Source organism: Athene noctua, chromosome Z, assembly GCF_965140245.1.
Source record: "Athene noctua chromosome Z, bAthNoc1.hap1.1, whole genome shotgun sequence".
NCBI classification, from domain to species: Eukaryota; Metazoa; Chordata; class Aves; order Strigiformes; family Strigidae; genus Athene; species Athene noctua.
In genome coordinates, this window is record NC_134077.1 from 58,400,161 (window position 1) to 58,409,134 (window position 8,974).

Consider the following 8,974-nt stretch of genomic DNA (forward strand, 5'->3'; position numbering starts at 1 on the left):
AGTTTTAATTTCCAGAGAATCACCAAAAGGCAATCATTTTTGGAGTAGAGAACTTACTACTTTTTTTTTTTTTTTTTTTTTTTAAATTGACTATATGGATATTAACTGTATAAAAGCTATGACTGTGCTTTTAATATTTACTTTTCATGAAACTGTATTTCCAGTCTACCATTCAGTTCAAAATGCTTCTACTGGCTATCAGGGGATAATTTAAACCGAGGGGAGTCTGACAGAGAACCAGATGTCCTCTAGGAAATGTTTTGTTATTTGTGGTCGAAGACAGCTAACAACTGGATCCCAGTGACTCAGTCACTCACATAACCAGTGCAGCAGAAGTGATCCTCCATGTCATCTGTGATAACCATGTATCTCAAAGAGTTACCTGATACATTACAGAGACTACTTTTCATCTAAAATAAGCAGCAATACATGCAGTTTATAAACATCCTAATCAATTTACTCTTCTCCTTCCAGCTTATTTATTTGGCTTTCCTGACAAAAATTTTGTTCAAGAGGCTGGGATATCAGCTCCAAAACCAGAAATGATCAAGTCAGTAGCTAACTAGAAATACTAGTTCTTTTTAACAGCTAGATTTGATTCCAGAACATGTTTCAATGTATTATATATCAAAGCATTAAAGGTAACTCCTAAAATATGGATAAGTTTTCTGTAGCCTTAATTACCTTTAAATTTGCATTCAAAATCATTTTGACCTGAGCTGAAATTAAGACATCCAGTCTTTACAGTTTTCTTAGGTACAGAAATAAAAAGATAGGTGAGAGTGTGTTCAGTCCCTAACTAAACTTTAACTGTAACTAAAACTGCTGATTCCAAAAACAGTGTGGCCCAAAGGGTACCACACTCAAAATACAACCCATTAAAACTGCCTGAATTGGACAAGACTTTAAACTAGGGCTAAGCAATCGCACTAATTATCCTAAGGCTGTAGTTAAAAGTCTAAAGCCTGGATGTTGAAGCTAACATAGAACCACCATTATGCATTATGAAGCTGTCCCCTCAGAGCGATGCCCAGCTCCCCGACAAGAAGGCATCAAGCTCAAACATCACTCCCACGCTCCTTGCAGCCCTAGCATGGTCCTGCATGAAGAAGTTTTCAAGGACTTTGGGACTTTCTCATTGTTATGAAATAAAATTAAGCATGCCAAAATCTGAATGATGTCATGGCAATCTCATAAGTGGATTACATTAATCATTTATCAGCAAGGGAAGATAATTCTTGAGCAAGAGCAGAACCCTGAGTCCATCCCTATTTATCACTCTGAAACAAAAGGTACAATAACTATGGATATCAGAAATACAAGTTTGTGGAAAGGGTATGCAAAATGTCCGCTAAAAATGTGATGGAATTCCAAAGCTACAGACTGGTTTTACACTGACTCTTATTTAATACAACTTTCTGTCAGCTCACCACAAAGTTACTGGGGGAGATTTTCTTCACTAGTTAAAAGAGTTTTCTAAACTTCTGGATGTTACTTTACTTTGTTTTGACCATTTTAGGAATCCAATTAAAAAAAAAAAAAAAAGTTAAAAATGATCAGGTCACTAGATAAGCTAATATAGCAGAAGGCCTGTATTTCAGCCATTTCCTGAGTGGAATGACCGTGGAAAGACAGGACTTAAAAACCAGCACCCACCAGGAGGTAACTGCTGTTTCCATCACACAGCAGACACTCTTCATCCCAACACACCTGTCGCTGCAAAAGATGCAGCAGAGCGAGCAGCTCTTTGCATGGTGGTTTGGCCAGCAGAGGAGGGCAGGTTGGAGGAAGGCTTGTCTGCAGCCGCTGTGACCCACCCTGCCAGGGTAGTAAGCAAAACCTTCTGCACACTCTTGTGTTTGAAACACAGGAGAGGCACGGCACCTGGGTATCAGAGCTTCCTGCTTTAGTTAAGCCAAGAGCTACAAACGTGGCATGTGCAGCCCTCGCCTTAGTCACCCAATTTGAGCAGAGCTTAGATCAGATGGCATTTAGGGATCCTTTCCAACCCAAGTTACTCTGTGATCATAAAAAAGCTGGTGCGAGAAAACTGTTAAGAAAAGAGAAGGAAAAAACCCTCAGCTTCACACACATCACACAAAATGTACAAATTTCTCCTTCCAATGGTGGAGGCAGTACCCACGCTCCCAAAATTCACCCAAGACAGCCAACACACAGAAAACTACTGGTTTTGTCTGTTCTTTGGGTCTGAAGATTGTTAATTAAAGCATTATCTTCTTATCTTAGTGTGGGGAAAACCTAGAGCAAGAGCTTTTACCCTCCACTTCCTTCTCCTGCTTTAGCAGGAGATTTTTTAGGGTTTACTTTCAGTTGTTTTTTTTAAAAATGTTTTTCTTATTTAGTCTAAAGAAGAGTTATAGATTTCCAAAGCACCAAGATTTCAAACATGATCAAAGTCCCATTAGAACAGCCACTGTAAATACATGGTAACAGTAACACTGTTGGCAAGAATTGCAACAAATATATCAGAATAAAGAAATAAGTTTCACTAATAAAACCTAAGCATATGTTAGGAAAAAAAAGTAATGTATGTTTTATATCTTCCACTGTGTTTTTATTTCTCCTCCTTCCGTTTAAAAATGCCTTCTTTTACCCAGCCCCTGAGCTTCCTGCTCACCTGAATACCCACCAATTTTTGAGCAGAATGTTTCTTGTCAAAAAAAAAATTCTGAAAGACCATCAGAAGAGGAATGATCAGAAACCTTTTCTCTTATGTACAAGTATGAAAGTAATTGCAGAGAAACAGAATTATTTATCTAGATCAATACAGGAACCCAAATCTCTTTCTCCTAGGTATGAAACCAGCACCTTTATCGCACAGAATTAAACCTTAATTACACAGAAAGGCAGTTCTTCCCCTGACATACATCCCCAGTGTGGAAAAAATAAGACAGTGAGTTAATGCAGGGTAGCTGCTCAATCGATCTTGGCAGCAGATGGCCAAGTTTTGTAGACTTCATGGTTCTGCTCTCCTGGTGTTTTCCTGCTCTGTGCTCATCTTTTAAAGTTGAAAGTTAGAATATCAAATTCCATAGGGATGCTCTTGATGCACAAAAAGGGTGCGTGCCACAGAGGTTCGGAAGAGTTTAATTAGTTGAAAAAAACAAATCAACACTAAAAGGATTCAGCCCAGATTCCAAGGATGAGTTGCTCATCTGTGACATTCATCCACAGACTTTTAATGAAGTCTCTTCACTCCCTACTCTCACATTTTCCTCAGATGGGTGACATGGTGGTCATCTTCTTAGGGAAAGTAATTTTTATTGAAGTGCTCATTAAAAAGAAAGAAGTAAGTAACGCTTAATTGCTGGTTTATAAGCAAGATTTGACAGACCAAATAAGCCAAGAACATGCTGGACAGCATGGGGGGAGGGTACATGTAAATTTAAACACTCTAAATATTTTAAACAGTCTGAAATAAATGGCTAAATGTCACTGAACATGTCTTCCTCCTTTTGCTAGGCAACAGGAAAAACAGAAGCTCCCAGTGTGGTCTACCTCACCTAGACAATTTAGGTTTTAAATACTTCTATAATCCATTTCTTTCACTAGTTTGCTTGATGATGTACAAAACCCCACTGCTCAGCCACAAACAGTTGCTTTCACAGGGTTGCTGGATGATGGAAAATTTCCTGGGAAGTATTTGCAAATAGAACACAGCACAGGAAACACCTTGTATGATATGATTCTGTAAGGACAACACAACAGACCAGGTGAGATGCCACTTTCCCAGCGGCATCTCCCTACTGGCTCCTTGGAAACGTGTTTGCATTCCCATTTCTACTCCTCCCATGGATGGACCCCCTCCAGCAGAAAGGGCCTAGTGGAAAAACTAAGGTCCTAGAGTATCTTTATCCAAGTCCCCTGCCAAACACAGCTGTAACTTACCCATCACACTGCTCCTGTATTTATTTCTTCAGAATTAGGACAATTATTATCATCATTATTTGCCTGCATATCTGAAAGCGGCAAATAAAGATGTTTCCCTAGGCCCCTTCAGTAAAGCAACAAACATACAGCTTTTTCAGAAGAACGCAGTCTCATGCAGTGGAAACAGAAAAATCCTATCACACTGCTCTGAGCAGCTCATCAAATCAATCAATACTATGAAGCAAACCTAATCAATCTGTTTTTCCGAAACCTTTAACCCCTACACAGTATGTATGACATGCAATCTATTAGAAATAAATGAGCAGAGGGTTGTTTCCTAGATCTCTCATTAAGCAGGAATCTTCACCTTCTGTAAAACCAGAAAAATACATTTAAAAATGCATTACTGGAATATCAAGACTTGACTTAAACCTACGGTAACAAGATCCTGTTCAAAGTTAAGTCTCAATGAATAAAGCTGCACTGCCTATGGACAACATGTATCAAACTATCCAAAACACCTCTTTCTTTTTTTTTTTTTTTTTTTTTAATTTTTTTGAGCACAAGAGAAAATATCAATTTCTTCTAATTCATAATCTCATAATCCAGAACAGCTATGATCAGTAGCAGACAATTCATGTGCCAAGGAAAAAATGCTGAATCTGGTCTGAAGTATCTAGGCAATGAGATGCAAGTTAAAAGTTTTAGATCTCTGTTTGACTTTTCTTTTGTTTTGTCTACTTGATGTCTCTGAAGTTTATTTTATATATATATATTTTTTTAACATGATCATTAATTTTGGATATGAACCCTGAACTCACATACATGCAGTAACTCCACAGAACCAACATAGCGTGTATTTTGCCAGTCACCTTTTCTGGACTTAATATTAATTTTTCCAGATTTTGTTTGCCATAAACACTACTGTACACTACAAAACCACTGCAAATGACTACCCACACCGGGCTGTTAAAAATACTAAATAAGCAGCTGAACAGGAGATTCCATTTCTTTTCACCTGTACGTCTTTCATGTCAGGTCTAGCTTCAGTAGGCACTGCTTATAAAAAGGTTAACTACATTTCAAAGATGCACATAATCCTCATATGGCAGGCTTTTAAAGAATGTAAGCATTGTATATGATGTGGCTTAAAATACTATCAAAGAAGTCAGAAGCCAATTCCTGGTCCAATTAAAATCCATTCAAATCTCATAAGCAAAGAATTCAGCTTTCTGGTTAGTGTCGCTTTTTAGACAGATGACACAAACTTTAGCCGCAAAATTAGCAGGCCATGATTTCAAAGCATTACAGAGCCTTTCCATAAACATAGAGTAAACAAGATGTTCAGGTTTATCTCCAAAAATCCACACCTGCTTTCCCTGCCCCACAAGAATAAAGGCACGATAGACTACACCAAGATTTTCACCTCTGGCATCCACCATGCCACCACATCCAGCATCACAAGATTTCTTCCAAAGCATTACTTCTTATGGTTTAAACACCTGAAGACAGTTTTAACAGATAAAAAATTAAGAATGCATTTACACTCGTCCAAACACGTAAGGAACTGCAAACTTATCAAAACCAAATGATTGAGAATTATTAACTCAAGAAATTGTGAAAAGGATATAATATTAAGTAAGCAAAAAGAGTTACACTAAAAACCTTTGGTGTCTCTCCCTCCTTTCCAACACACCAAAACTATATATCTACTTAGATATACCAAATCATGTTCCCAGCATTCTCACTTTTTATAGCCAAAGGGCTAATCTGTGAATACCTTTATTTTAATAGCCTTACAAAAGGCTGGCCTTACATCTGTTAGGAGACAGAATAGCAGCCAGAAAATTTGCTATTTTAAGTGATGGCAATGCATTACTGTAAGATAAAAGTATCGCTTTAAGCTACAACTAGAAACATCCAAGAAAACTTAAGACCAATGAATTATATGATTCATACTACACAGCCAAGCTTGAACTGCCATTACTTTGTAGAAATCAGTTTGGCCTAAGAGTTCATAGATTTCTCAATCTCAGAACACATTTTTCTAATGAAGGCAAGCTTTCACTCACATTTATGTTTCACTCATTAGACATCCACAACATCCATCCCAAGGTGCCTTAGGAACACTGAATTTTCTGCTTTTGCACAGTTTCTTGTGGTCTTCATGATTATTTACTGGGTACTTAATTTTTCAGTATAAATCACACAAATGTACAGAATTCAACAGTAACTGTTCTCCTTCACTCCAAAACAGTGTTTCTGGTCAGCCTTCCCCTTCTCACCCCCGCTCCTCTCCGCGCATTAGAGCAAGAGGTAAACATGCACCTCACTTCTGGCTATCTGCATACCACTAAAATGTAGCACCCAGAGAATAAACACATTCTGTGTCACCATCAGTGTTTGGGGAAATCAGACATCACGTGCTTGTTCCAGCCACAGGCTGCAAAGGCAGGTGCAGCCAGTCCAGATTTTAACAGCAATGCAGCAGAACCTGGAGTGCTGTGATTGGAATATTTTCCAGGTCAAGTTGGTTGGGACCCCACGGGTCACAGTCGCAGAGCAGATGAAACCGCAGCCACCTGGGTGTACTCTCATCAGCTGGCATAACATGATGCATGTCACAGACAAGAAAAATGCTACATGCCTGATCTGCCCTACACCCACATTAGCTCACCCTTAATATATGCAGAGTCAGGCAAACATCTCCTCTGCCTTCTCGTTCCTCAGCAGCTACAAAAACAGTCGAATCTGCAACACGCTCTCTACAGCAAACTGCAATTCCACAGCCCAAAAAAGCCACAACGGGGGAAAGCAAAAAGATACTGCATTTTCTAGTCTAGGCCCAAGTTACCGTCTCACTTAAAGGGCAGATTTCTAGTTGACAGCAATAAAACAAGTCTTGGTACACTGGTCCTATTAACACTGATCTTTCCAGAAAGCAGATGCAGCACGTACGGCTGCACTGACCACGACTGTGATTTAGGCAATCGTTACATCAAACTGCTTTTCCGGAAAGAAGAGATCAAGACGCCTTCCCTTGCCCGAAGCCGGTACGTGATGGCAGCAGATGTCACCTCCCCCCCCGGCCAGGGATGGAGAGCTGAACAGGCAACTCGCTGCACCCCACAGCGAGGATGGGAAGGTCCAGGCCCTGCTGCGCTCCCTTCTGCAAACCGGGACGCGGACAGAGGGCCCGGCAGCACCTCCGGCAGGAGAAGGCTCTGCTGCCCGTCCTGTCGCGACGGTCACCGCGCGATCGGCGACTGCGAAATCTCCACATCCCCCCCGCCCCCTTCCTCCCTTCTCTTTTCCCCACAGAAAAGATGCGGGGCGGGGAAAAAGAAAATGAATTTAAAAAGCAAAGCCAGCAAACCAGTGCGTTAGGGCATGCACAGCTCCCCGCAGCATTATTCCTGCCCTACCCCACCAACATGAAGCAAAATAAAGAGGTGAAACGCGCAAGCACGAAATTGCCGGCCGGAGGCTGGCACCGAGGCACCGGTGTACGCGGTGAGGCCGCTCCCCGCAACTGGGGGCAGGTGCGGAGCCGCCCCCCCCGCTCGAGACGGGCGCGCACCCGCGGAGCGCCGCGGCCCCCCGCCGCCCCCGGGAGGCGCCGCCAGGGCGGCAGCGGGCTGCCCGCGCCCCCGCCCCCCGCCCGGGGGCCCGCCGGCCTCCCTCCCCGCCACACCGCGGCGCGGCGGGACGGACCCCGGACCCGCTCCCGGCCGCGGCCCCTCCGCACCTGGTGCGGGTCCGCGCCGCCTCCTCAGCAGGCAGGGCGGCTCCGGCGGGGGGGCGCGCAGCGCAGCGCAGGGCGGAAAGCCCGGCAGCCAGCCGCTCCTCCCGCTGCCACCATCTTCCTCCGGCCGCCGCCGCCGCCGGCCCCGCCCGCCGCCCCGCCCCGCGTCAGCGCGCGCCCCCGCCCCGCGGGCAGCCGGGGTGCCCCGCGCGGAGGCCCGGCCCGGCGCCGCGCTGCGGTGCCCCCTGGTACGAGGCCCCGCGCTCGCTGGCGGGCCGGCTCCTGCGGGGGTAGCACAGGGCGCGGGAGGCCCCGCCGGGCACCAACCCGCCCCGCCGCCGCGCATCGCCCGGCAGAGCGGAGCGGGCTCCCTCCGCGGAGCGGGCGGGCACCAAGGCAGCGCATCCCCTTGGCAGCTGCCGGCCGGCCTTGGGCATCCTCCGCGGCTGCGGAGAGGCTGCAGGGCCGCTGGTGCTGCCCACCTACCCACGGTGTGCCAGCGGCCGCGGGGGGGAGCTCCGTTCCCCGCTGTAAAGCTCTTAACCAGCGCCTCTTCCCTGAAAGGGCTGCTTACTCCCGTGACTGCATGGATAAACACAGCGTGCGCCCATCGGTCGCTTCTACAGCCCAAGCTGTAATAGCTATTGTGTCTTGTAACTGCCCCTCTAAACTGCTGCTCCCCGTGCTTCTCCGCTTCGGTCATTCCACACGTATGGACAAAACCCTTAATTCCTCAAGATAGCGTCTTGCATTTTACAGTATTTAAATCAATACGGCTGGACTCATAACCAAAATAAACAATCAACAAAACAAAACAAGGTAGGAGACTTCAAGATGCCTAACAACTAATGCAAAAATGTAGTATTTGCAACCTAAATTGGTACGTTTTGACAGTACCGTAAATTTGTCTTTTCAGAGATTATGACAAACCTCTGTGTTTAGGCATACCCCACTGCAAACTATCGTAAGTAATCCATACATATAAAGGCTTGTAATTAATTAGTATAACATGGTGCTAGTTTGGAATATAATTCTGTTTTTCCCCTTCCAAAAACATACCTGGAAGAGACTTCCTGGTTCTTGATAATAGGGTAGCACCTATTCTCCTATTATGATACAGTTCAGCCACTCTGTAAGCACAGCTGCACTTTCATATCCTAGCCAAAATACTGTCGTACTCTGCAAATGAAGACTTTGAAAATGAGTACGAAAAAATAATTTTTAAAGATAAGAAAGAAGTCAAGAAAGTATGAGTGACTTCTGTTGCTTAGATACCGGCTGCCAATATCCTTTCTTCTGTTTTTAAGACATTGCAACACTTCACTTTTTTTTCCTCCT

At 43.9% G+C, this 8,974-nt stretch overlaps 1 protein-coding gene across 2 annotated transcripts in view; it reads right to left on the reverse strand.

Moving 5' to 3' along the window:
- Nucleotides 1-7,765, reverse strand: part of APBA1 (amyloid beta precursor protein binding family A member 1) — a 117,055-nt gene extending 109,290 nt beyond the window's left edge. For both annotated transcript variants that reach the window (XM_074931404.1, XM_074931403.1), the window contains exon 1: nucleotides 7,640-7,765. The gene's annotated coding sequence lies outside the window, so the exon portion shown is untranslated. The remainder of the gene's footprint in view (nucleotides 1-7,639) is intronic.
- Between the last annotated feature and the right edge of the window lie 1,209 nt (nucleotides 7,766-8,974).